Source organism: Loxodonta africana, chromosome 11 (assembly GCF_030014295.1).
Source record: "Loxodonta africana isolate mLoxAfr1 chromosome 11, mLoxAfr1.hap2, whole genome shotgun sequence".
Classification (NCBI taxonomy): Eukaryota; Metazoa; Chordata; class Mammalia; order Proboscidea; family Elephantidae; genus Loxodonta; species Loxodonta africana.
The window spans coordinates 99,712,393-99,725,498 of record NC_087352.1 but is presented as its reverse complement, the minus strand read 5'-3'; the positions used below and the strand labels follow the sequence as shown (position 1 = coordinate 99,725,498).

The following is a 13,106-nucleotide window of genomic DNA, read 5'->3' as shown; positions in this document are numbered from 1 at the left end:
AACCACTTGGCCACCAGGTTTCCACGAGAGTATTAGAACTGTTTATCATTCTACCCAAACACTTCCAACCACAGCTAAAGTGTAACAAGAGTTTTCGGCACCGGGGCTGATGGCTGTGCCCTCCCTTCTGTTTTGAACACCAGCACGCCATGTATTTCACAGTGTGGTCATGCTAAAACAAGTGTAAAAAAAACCTCCTGCTTCCTCCTCAGGGACACAAAATTTCTTCAGTATTCATTAATCCGGCATCACCATCAACACTTAACATCCTGAGACCACCACCTTTGACACATTTCCCCACAGGGCCTACTTCAGGCTAATCTGAACTAAAAGGGGTACTTCCAGGTGCTGTCACTTGATGTTCAAAACTCCCAGGGATTTCCCACGCTGGAGAAGATCCATTTTCTCAGTTTCACCACATATTCCACACAAGTAAAGCAGGTGTTTTTGAACACAACAGCAGCCACATCCAAACCCTACCAGGAACCTCTGACAATACCTCCTGGCATGTGGTTTGGGGCCAGGCAGCCACCATGTCTCACTCTTAGCCCTCCAGATCCTAATTCTGTCTCCTGAGGTCCCAAATTTAGCATGAAGCTTTGCTTGGCATGAAAAGAATTGGAACAACTCAGTCGCAACCTGGGTCGTTTTTCTGTCTGCTAAAGACAGAGACAATTTTAGCAAATCTCAAGTAAAAGAATAAATGAATCAAGCTCAATTCCCAGTAATTACACTGATCAATATATCAACTGAAAACCATTTCTTGTGTGAGAAAAAGCTCAACACATCAAGGTAATGTGATTTCATAAATAATTATGCTGGCATTAGAAGTCTATAAGGAGGGCTGATCGCCATTTTATAAAAGATGGGGGTTAAGAGGAGGAAGCAAACCACCAATTTAACTAAAAGTGAAAGCCAATGTGTCAGATTTAAAAAACCCACTGAAAATGGGTCCCAGCCGGAGCCACGCAGTGCACCAGCAGCCTGTGAAGCGCAGGCCGCAGCCGAGATCCACACTGCACTGTGAATCCCAGGCCTAGGAGAGAGGCAGCAAGCCGCCATGTGTTTCACAGCGAGATCTCCGGCAGGATAAAGATCACTAATTCTGAAGGGCAGGCTTGTCCATTTTAAAGCCAACACTACCAACCAGCAGTAGATGGAAATGGAGCTGGAGGGCCAGAAAGGATCAGCAGGCCTCAGATGATGCAAAGTTAACAAGGGCTGTTAAACTTTATTAGACTGGAGAAAAATGGAGGCCTCACGCTCAGGGTCTGTCCACCAGGCTCCTTGTGGAGGCATCAGGGCCTGACAGTCATCACACAGCCCTCTGCCTAGGTTAGGAGGAAGAGCCAGTACCAGATACACAAAGGCCTGGTAGAAAGTAGGAGACCATGGCTGGTGCAAATGAAGCTCAGCTGCTAACCAAAAGGCTGGAGGTTCGAGTCCACCCAGAGGTGCTCAAAAGAAGGGCCTGGAGATCTACTTCCAAAAAATCAGTTATTGAAAATCCTACGGAGCACAGGTCTACCCTGTTGGAATCAACTTGATGGCAACTTGTTTTTTCAGCAGGGGTTAACAGGCAGGGGGCCTAACAAAAGTTAGCTTTAATATTCAAATCCAACAAGCTCCAGGAAGATTCAAATGAACATCCTGAAACAGAGCTACACAAGTAGGTATTTTGAAGGTTTGCAGTGAATCTTAGAAAAACAAATTCTACAGTCAGGAAAACCCCAATCATTTCTTTACCATACAGTTAAATGATAGCATGAATAAGGATTATAAAAAGTGATTCCAAAGAAATTATTCTTAGACATTTTCATAATACTTTACCCTTTCCTCCTAGTATTTTGATGTCAAGTATTGAGATATATATTTAAACTCACTGAAGCATTAACAAGCATTTTTTATTCCAACAGGCACTTTTTAAGATCCCACGGTAACCACACATGGGAAATGGGACACTATGAATAACAGTACCATTTAACATTTGTACAGTGCTTTACAGCTTATATTATACAGTGCTTTTTATAGAAGCTTTGTCACCATCCAAATTTCCCAGATAACCCAGACATCTAATATTAAATCCAACCTAATTCAACCCAACCTTTGCCCAAAGCTTCTCCCTGGCCTTTTTTTCATTTTCCTTCCCTATTAATGCCCCAGGGTTAAATGCTATGGCTGCTAACCAAAAGATGAGCAGGTCAAATCCACCAGGTGCTCCCCGAAAACTCTATGGGGCAGTTATACTCTATCCTATAGCGTCGCTGTGAGTCGGAATGGACTCGATGGCAATGGGTTTATGGATTAATTCCCCCTTCCATATTCCTTTTATTGTCAAGTGGACTAACTCATCCACAAGCCAGGGAACGTCAAGAATTGCCAGCAACTGCCAGAAACTAGAAGAGGCAGGGAATGGATTTTCCCCGAGGATCTTGGGAAGGAGTGGGCCCTGCCCACACCTTGATTTAGGACTTCTGGCCTCCAGAACTGTGACAGAGTAAATTCTTGTTGTTTTAAGCCACTGAGTGTGTTTGCTGTTACGATAGCCCTGGAAACTAACAACAGAGAAAAGAGAAGGGACTGGTAGAGCAAAACATAAAAGGGGGAAAAGAAATGTCCACAGCTAGGCTCATCCTTCTCGCAGACACTGCTGAGGACGAGGAGGAGGAGGAAGCTTGGACTTAAAATCTGTGACACTGTTTTAAAAACAGCTTAGTCTGGGAAAAGGGTCACTTGGACACTACAACCAGTTTTCTGTCTTATAAGTGGTGGAAATGTCAACACCCATTCACCTTCAGGGTACTGTTCTCAGGGCCACGAGTTTACACAGACCTAATTTTTTTTCTTTTTAATGCAGAGTCATCACCTAACCAGCAGGCCTTGTGGGGCTCCAGGAGAAAGGGGCAGGGTTGTTGAGAAAAATGCTGAGGTGATTTCCCAGGCTGGTTTCCTTTGGAGGGCTGTTTCCTTTCCAAGTATTCATTTGGTTCTGGTTTCTGAGGAGATGAGCTTGTCCTTGGTCAAGCAGCCCAAATGAAGACAAGGGAGCTGCTTCCTAAGACACATACGTGCCTCCAACTCCTAGAGAGGAGCTGCGCAAGACATCACAGTCCTTGCTTTAGCAAGAGCCCTGAACTGTGCCAGCCATCTTGTGGCTGCTGCCTGGTGCAAATGGGCGCTGGCCTCCTGGGCACAGACACCCAGCACCCACAGCAGGCACAAGCAGCACACAGACAGCCAGCACCCACAGCAGGTACAGGGAGCAGCACACACACGCCCAGCACCCACAGCAGGCACAGGCTTCACACAGACACCCAGCACCCGCAGCAGGCACAGGCAACACATAGACACACAGCACCCACAGCAGGCACAGGCAGCACACAGACACCCGCCACCCACAGCAGGCACAGGCAGTACACAGGCAGCCAGCACCCACAGCAGGCACAGGGAGCAGCACAGACACACCCAGCACCCACAGCAGGCACAGGCAGCACACAGACACCCGCCACCCACAGCAGGCACAGGCAGCCAGCACCCACAGCAGGCACAGGCAGCAGCACAGACACACCCAGCACCCACAGCAGGCACAGGCAGCAGCACAGACACACCCAGCACCCACAGCAGGCACAGGCAGCAGCACACACACACCCAGCACCCACAGCAGGCACAGGCAGCAGCACACACACACCCAGCACCCACAGCAGGCACAGGCAGCAGCACTCACACACCCGGCACCCACAGCAGGCACAGGCAGCACACAGGCAGCCAGCACTCACAGCAGGCACAGACACCCAGCACCCACAGCAGGCACAGGCAGCAGCACACACGCACCCAGCACCCACAGCAGGCACAGGCTTCACACAGACACCCAGCACCCGCAGCAGGCACAGGCAGCACACAGACACCCAGCACCCACAGCAGGCACAGGCCGCACACAGACACCCAGCACCCACAGCAGGCACAAGCAGCACACAGACAGCCAGCACCCACAGCAGGTACAGGGAGCAGCACACACACGCCCAGCACCCACAGCAGGCACAGGCTTCACACAGACACCCAGCACCCGCAGCAGGCACAGGCAACACACAGACACCCAGCACCCACAGCAGGCACAGGCAGCACACAGACACCCGCCACCCACAGCAGGCACAGGCAGTACACAGGCAGCCAGCACCCACAGCAGGCACAGGGAGCAGCACAGACACACCCAGCACCCACAGCAGGCACAGGCAGCACACAGACACCCGCCACCCACAGCAGGCACAGGCAGCCAGCACCCACAGCAGACACAGGCAGCAGCACAGACACACCCAGCACCCACAGCAGGCACAGGCAGCAGCACAGACACACCCAGCACCCACAGCAGGCACAGGCAGCAGCACACACACACCCAGCACCCACAGCAGGCACAGGCAGCAGCACACACACACCCAGCACCCACAGCAGGCACAGGCAGCAGCACTCACACACCCGGCACCCACAGCAGGCACAGGCAGCACACAGGCAGCCAGCACTCACAGCAGGCACAGACACCCAGCACCCACAGCAGGCACAGGCAGCAGCACACACGCACCCAGCACCCACAGCAGGCACAGGCTTCACACAGACACCCAGCACCCGCAGCAGGCACAGGCAGCACACAGACACCCAGCACCCACAGCAGGCACAGGCCGCACACAGACACCCAGCACCCACAGCAGGCACAGGCAGCACACAGACACCCAGCACCCACAGCAGGCACAGGCTTCACACAGACACCCAGCACCCGCAGCAGGCACAGGCAGCACACAGACACCCAGCACCCACAGCAGGCACGGGCAGCAGCATACACATTCAACCTATCTAGGGCTAGTGAGCCATTTTTTTATTTCAAGTCTGAAAAATTCCCTGCAGTTGTTAAAACAGTATTTTATCGGTATCTGAAAACAAATCACAGTGAGGACATCTTGTTTTCTAGTAAAGACTTCAAGGCTCCTTTTTTAAAAACAGCTCTTAACAATAAAATGAAATCCTTGCAAAACCTTAGTAGTGACTAAAGAACTACCCTCTCCTAAAAACAACAAAAACAACAATAGCTTGGTTAAATTCCTCTAAATCCGGCTGCTGCCAAGAAATTCTAAACACTTGATGACACTACTCCTGCCACAGAGGGCCACAGTGTGTTTTGGAATGGCAAAAATTAGAGTGAGTGAGAAAATCTTTATTTGGTATAAACCTTGATAATAATGCTTAAACATTTTTAGAGTTCCAACAACTCATGGGACCCCACAAGGAATATACAGTTTATATCCGATAATGAGATTCTGCTACTTAAATCAACTTAAATTGGCTACCGTACCACACTAGCTTACTCTACAATGTTTAAAAAGAAAAAAAAAAATTGTTCCAAACTGAATTCTCAGGCCAGAGAGGCAGTCAAAAACAAACGCTAAGATAACAGTGAAGTTTAGCAGGAAAAAAAATCTAACATGAGGCAAAAGTTGAATAAGCAGAAAAACACTTGTACCAAGAAAGTGCTGACATCAACAATACTATTAATACAGCAAAGCTCAAAGACAGTTGGGAAACCCATTATAAAAGATGCTAGATTGGCACTATTTCATATCTGCCTAACAGATAGTGTTACTTCATTTTGGAACATTCTCTCCCCGGCTCAAGGAACTAAGCACTGAACCAAGCATACAGTAGATGATCAATAAACACATGTAGACCAGAATCAGTGGAAACTCTGGTGGTACAGTGGTTAAGTGACACAGGTGCTAACCAAAAGGTCGGCAGTTCGAATCCACCAGGCGCTCCTTGGAAACCATATGGGGCAGTTCTACCCTGCCCTATAGGGTCACTATAACTCAGAATCGGCTTGAAGGCAACAGGTTTTTGTTTTTTTTTTTTAAAACCTGAATCAGTAGAGAGATTTTAATGAATATCAAACTTGTTTATCATAACTTTAGAATTTCACTTTGTGCTCATTCCTTTGAATACAAATTCACTCTCAAATACGTATAATGTCAAATACAATCAAAGGCACTTAAATCCTCAGATTTCAATTATATAAACACAGGATCATAATTTTGAGCCACACCGTTTACCAGAAGATATTGCTTGGCTGTTGGCAATATACATTTTGAGCTTTGCCAAACCAAAGATCTTCTTGGTAATTTGGAGCTCAGAAACAAGAAATACTTGCCAATATATATTTGGATGAAGAGAAAAGGAATTTCATTTTATTGTAGTTTGATATAAGTCAAATTTTTAAAAATATAGGCCTTTCTTTTACTCAAGAATCTGATCTAAAATTATAAGTAGAACTTTCCAAAAATTTCAAAAGGAATATTTCTATATAGGCCGTTCTTGAAAATGCAAAATATCCCATTTTTGGAAATGAAAGCATTTTTTAATTGCTTTTGAGCATATCAGTGTCATTAATGCTAATATGAAGTGTTTATAAATATTCTATCACATGATCCTAAACTCCTCGGGTCTACACAGTTTTAGGGAAGGGTCTTTTCAGCTATATTTTTATTCTCTTTGCAAATTTGCATTCTCTTTCAAACTATGTGGTTTCTGAAATCTTTGCAGAAAATCAAATGCTTAAGTACATCTACACTAGCATCTTACAAAAAATCTGCACTACAGGCTAGTAACAGGGACCTGATTTATACAGATCCACTGGGAGTCACAACAGTCCAATCAATGGTCCTCGCTTCCTGCGGACCAACTTAGTGTAGCCAGTAAAGTGGATACGGAAGCTGGGTCAGAAACTTCAGTACCAAAATGGCCTTTAGAAAAAACTCAGCTGACCTCAGTACTGTGGCAGCGGCTAACTACCTGTGTCTTGCCCACTGAAACAGAGGAATTTCCATGAAAAGCTCACAATACCACCGACAGTAGTAAAACAATAATCTGCATGTTTCTGAGAAGAATTACCTCTATTTACAACACTGAAAGGATAACTAACAAGATGATTGGGATCCAAGTCTGGGACAGGGCAACTTTCTCCCAGCCCCACTGAGCACCCTCCCCATCAGTAACTCAAGGTCTCTCCTGCATGCAAGCACACACACACACACACACACACGGATGCACACGCAACTTCAGTTTCTCTATATTAGGAAAATGATATGGATTAAAAAACAAATGAAGAAATTGGGGAAAAATATTTTTAAGAGAAGAAAAAATGGTTAGTGATATTCTTACCAGGAGTTCTAACAAAACAATAAATATGAGGATGATCCCAGTAGAAAGAAATCAAAGGACAAGTCAGTAAGTAAATGGAAATGGCCAATAAGCCATACCAATATTTTAAAAATATAGCTCCAAAGAATATCATATTTTGTCAAACAATTTGGCAAACAGTAAAATAATTCTGGTGTGTTTGGTAGGTGCCTGTATGTAAATGGATACGACCTTTCTGGAGGGCAGTTTCTCAAAAAATCCGCTAACATATTTATGGTGATTTAACCTACTTAAATAACCAGGGATGTGCAAAAAGACGATGTATGTAGTAGAAAAATATTCATCCCATTTTATACACTTATTTATATATATATATACAATTTTATATTTATATATTGATATACGGCATAACAGCTACAGAACGGCCTGGAAACAATGTTCCACCAAAGAGAAAATGGCCCATAAAACATGTCCTTCTCTGCAAAGTATACTATGCAGCCACAGAAATGACGTTCTCATACGTCTTCCTATGTTTCAAGGATACAGTAAAGTAGTCTAAAATTATTTAAGGTTAATTTAAATAAGGTCACAATAAGATTAAGCAAAAAATACAGAAAAAAATTATATAAGTATGACTAATTTTTTTTTAAAAAAACACACAAATTGGAAATGAGCTGGAAGGAGATACACTATTTTACTAGCATTGACACCAAGTGGTGGGATTACATGCATATTCTTTATATATTTACTATTTTTCAAGTTTTCTCTATTAAAATAAATAATTTATTAATGATAAAGATATAAATTTACCATAAAGAAATGTTTCTTCTAATATATTTCTAAAATGTTAAAGATTTGAGTTCAAAATATATGCACAAAACCCTTTTAAAAGGTCATCCACATAATGAAAGTTTTGCTAGGGATTCTTTTAGGGCACAAGGTCAGCTACTTCAATGCTGTAATTTGTGAAATGCATTCATTTATTCAAGAAACAAGTGATATGCACCACACACACATATCCAGGCACTGGAGACACAAAGTGATCGAGTTCAATTAGAAACAACTAATTCAATGATAAACAAGGTGTCTCCACTGTGAGAAACCCTCAGTGGGATGGTCCAGTAGCATCCTCCTACTTATTTGGGGATTAGAAGGAACTTTGGGGAAAAGAATATCCACGGAAAGAAAACAGCACATTAAACTAGTGTTTACCCCAAAATTAAACAAAAACACACACATTAAAGATAAAAAAAAAAAAAACATTAGGAGAGAAAAATTAGGTTATTTTCTAAAAACAACAAATGGGATTTTTATTGAGTAGCCTCTAGCAGTAATTTTTTTTGTTTTACAAACTCGCCCTTCTTAAGTGTTGAGTTTACGTATTTAGTCCCAAGTTGTGTCTAGATATTTAGTGGAAAACTTTTTAACAATTGGAAACATAGAGAGAATCTATAATAAGTTATAGAAAAAAATGACTCTAAAAACAATTTACTGTATTTCATTACACTTTTTTCACTTTTGGGTCTCCATTCACTACACTACTTCAATATATTTAATCCTTTAAAAGTAAAATAGTGGAATTTGACATTTTAGAACTTGCCTGTTCTCCTAGTCTTTATCAGACAGACACTGGGGGAAAATTTTTTACAATACACCCTCTCCTCGCTTATCAACATGGTTAGGTTCCAAAGACCAGGTTGTTATGCAAAGTCAGCATTATGTGAAAGTGATGAGGATGACCACATCAGATCAAAAACTGGAGGATGACTACACCATTACATAAGTGCCAGATTACATCATTACATAACTGTCAAACCACTGAGAATCAGGGCCCAGCCAAGCTGACACATAACCTTAACCAACACAGCCAGCATTACTGTCACCTTGCACCTTGGCGTTTGTTACTGCCAGATGTGCATCATTATTGCACAAAATAGCCCGGGTAGTAGATTTTTCACTATTGCCGTAAATGCAAAATGTCAGATAATGAGAGTCAATAAGTGAGGAGAAAGTGCATTTTTCTAAAGATCTAGACAATAAAAAAAAAAAATATTTTAATCTCTTTGAAATTTAGCCAGAAAGTGTACTTACTAAAACCAAACTATTACCCATCACATGTATTCTAATCTCTTATAACGGCTTAATCCAAAGAGCAAGCGCTACTTTATACTCTCACGCTAAAATCCCAGCTGTTCCTGGAGTCTACTGCAGGATGGCTCCTGATCTACTGAGATGACAGACAAGAATACTGGCCACTGGTGGAGGACAACAGTATTAAAATCAGGCCTCTCTCAAAATTCTGTAATTATGATAAGGTTCAGCTTGATTACAACATCTGTAAGAAGTCCTTTTTTTTTTTTTTAAAATGCTTGTCTTTTCCAAAAAATATTCTCATCACCATCCAAGGCCAAAATTACAACCCGTAGTTAGGGTGATCAGATATCCCAGTTTGTCCAGGATATGTTCCATCTATTTTTGTGTTCCAATTAAATTATTAACATAATATTAATGGCACCTCTTTTCACTTTCAAAACCCTAGTAGCACACTGGTTAAGAACTTGGCTGCTAACCAAAAGGTCAGCAGTTCAAATATACCAGCCGTTCCTTGGGAACCCTACAAGACAGTTCTAGTCTGTCCTATAGGGTCTCTTATGAGTCAGAATCCACTCTATGGCAAAGGGTTTGGTTTTGGTTTTTTTACAGTGCAGTACAGTAGTCTATATATGTTCACGTTACTTTAGCCAGTTGTCTTCCAATTTATATTTGTCGTGTTGTTGTCGTCAGGTGCTGCCAAGTCAGTTCTGACTGATAGCAATTCCACATATAACGGAAAGAAACATTGCCTGGTCCTATGCCATCCTCACAATCGTTGCTGTGTTTGAGCCCATTGTTACAGCCACTTTGTCAATCCATCTTGTTGCGGGTCTTCCCCTTTTTCACTGACCCTCTACCACGTATGATGTTCTTTTCCAGGGATTGGTCCTTCCCGATAAAATATCCAAAGTGAGCAAGACAAGCCTCACCGGCATTGCTTTTAAGGAGCATTCTGGCTCTACTTCTTCCAAGACAGATTTGTTCATTCTTCCGGCAATCCATGGTATAATTTAATGGCCTTCACCAAAACCATAATTGAAATGTGTCAATTCTTATGTGGTCTTCGTTTTTAATTGTCCAGCTTTTGCATATATATATGATGTGAATGAAAATACTATGGCTGGGGTAAGGCACACCCTAGTCATCAAAGTGACATCTTTGCTTTTTAACACTTTAAAGAGGTCTTTTGTAGCAGATTTCCCCAATGCAATGCGTTGATTTCCTGACTGCTGCTTTCATGGGTGTTGATTGTTGATCCAAGTAAAATGAAATTCTTGACAATTTCAATATTTTCACAACTCACTTTCTCCTTCTGAGTACCAGACACACATATTCATATCCACTGACTAGATCTCTCCAAAGGATATCTTAAACCAGTACCCAGTGCTGTCGAGTCAATGCTGACTCATAGCGACCCTATATGAATGAAGGATACCTTAAAAGACACCTCAAATTAGAAAATGTCAATACTCATGATATTTCCCCAAAGCCTGGCCCTCTGTCTGTTTCCTTTCTCCATAAATGGTCCCTCCATCCATCCATCTCTTATCCCCACATATCTAACCCACCATGAAGATTCCGGTCCTAAATCAACAGCTGTCCGATCTGTTTCACTCCATCCCTCACCCAGTTTTTCTTGCACTACCAAAAGAGACTACCCTCCGGGCTACCCTGTGTTCTGTGGTACCCTTTGGTACAGTCTCATTGTGATATCCATAGTGATCTTTTAAACATATAGATGTAATACCCATATGTCAGCTTAGAAGTCACTTCTTCAGGGATGCCTTCCTTGATCAGCTCAAGCCTACTCTATTGTATATGCTCTCATTGCCCAAGGTACCTTTCTTCCTAGCACTCAACCAGTGTGTGATCGGACATGTATGTATTTGTGGGACTATCTCCTCCATTAAAATGCAAGTCCACGAGGACAGGGACCACGGCTGTTTTGCTCACCCCTCCATCCCCAATACTGAGCACAGTATTGATATTAATATCCACTGGCCAAAAGTCAGGTAAGGAAAGGCCATAACATTCTGAGTGAGAAGACTCAGACACAGCTTATTACATGCTAAGGATAATGAGGTCCAGGTTTTCTCATGAGTTAGTTTAGTTTCGTTCAAGGAAATACACTCTCCTATTGTTCTGTTTCAGTCCAGATGAGGAAAGGGCATAAAAACTTTATGTCCTATTCCAGATGAGATTCTGCTGCAGCCCAGGGGTCTAGGAGCCCAAAGGCCTGTGTGAATGTCCTGGGCCCTGCTACTTACAGCCATACCAGGCCTAAGTATGTTCCCCTCTCTCTAATGTGTGGGAGCTATTGCTAGTATTCTGAGATTATTTTTAGGACAAAATAAAATGTTTAAGGACAAAATAAGAACTGCAAAGCTGTATGAATGCTAGATTTTATTATTATCTTTAAATGTGAAGAACATGCTGCTCCAGCCTGAAATGTCCTTGACACAGAAGATATGAACCACCACACTCAAAGATCCACAGGTGAACCACAAAGCAAGGCAAAGATCTAAGCATGGGGCCAAAAGCATTCATTATACAACCAATATGAAGACCTTCCCCTATAACCGACAATAGACATATTAAAAATGTGGGTAGAGTAACATCACTTAATGGAGCATCTGGGCCACCACGTTCCTCTTTTGATGTAGCCAACTGAGACCTGACTTGCCCCACTGAGCCTCCTTCGTAATACACCATCTGCTAGGATGACATTCCCATGAACAATGTTGCCAAACAATCTTCGTCTAATTATTTTCCCCCCAAAATGGCTGGGCATTCATTATGCCAGACCAAAATCACTGTCTGATAGACATTCCCCAAAATACATGTAGCCAATAAAAAAACATTCCACACACAGGTCAATCTGTTGCATTCCCTAGTGGAGTGTTTGACAGCCAGTTCCTTCTCAGGGCACAACAGGAAGGCACACATGTTGCTCAGATTTTACACCTCACAGGTTTTCCTAGAGACACTATCTGGGTAATATTAGCTCCAAAATATTCCAGGCAAAAACCATCACTTCCATAACCAACGGTGGTGAGCACGGAATTGCAACCACGCCCCATGCAGCCTGCAGAATGGCTTGCTCCTGCTGGCTTCCAGCCCAGCAAGAAAAGAGGCCAGGTTCCCACGTCACCCTAGCTGGAAAGGTCCCCAGTGTTCCAGGACATGTGAGAGACTGCTGCCATTGTCTCCATGGTCAAAGTTCTGTGGAGAGAAATGGCTTCAAGGATGATGACTTAAGAAACTAGCTATGTTTACTCTGCTAGGCAAGCTGATTTCTGTCCCTAAATCAGATCAGCTACACATCAGCTTTGCCTCTCCTAGAAGTACCGTTTCTGAATCATTTTTAAGTTACTTCTTCAATTTGGAGGTCAACTAAAAATACCTGCATACACTCTGCAGCCAGGTTGTCAATGGGGCTGCTAAAGAGAAGAACATCACCGACTACAGCTCTGAGCAGGCCCTCCAGGTAGCCCTCGTGGACACTTCTGTGGGAGCTGCCACCAGGAGCGTGGTTTCCTCTCAGAGAATGACTTCCTCCATTTCTCTCTTCTCAAGACTGCTGGGGAGCCTAAAACCAGTACCCAATGGTATATGTGCCCTTCTCTTTCACTCTTATATCTTATAACTTTCTTTGTAGGGTTCACTTCAAATAAGTTAAATGAACTGACTTTACTACCTGCTGTAAATATGAAATTGCTCCCTTTTCCAATCACAAATGTCTATTGTTCTCCTAATATCTACGAGAACTGGACTGGGAAGAGGGAGGAGACTGCATAGAGAGGCAAAGTTAAAATTTAATTCTAACCTCAAGGAGC

The 13,106-nt window shown here is 43.2% G+C and overlaps 1 protein-coding gene across 3 annotated transcripts in view; it reads right to left on the bottom strand.

Moving 5' to 3' along the window:
- Positions 1-13,106, bottom strand: part of PTPRM (protein tyrosine phosphatase receptor type M) — a 943,724-nt gene that overhangs the window by 881,669 nt on the left and 48,949 nt on the right. The window lies entirely within an intron of this gene.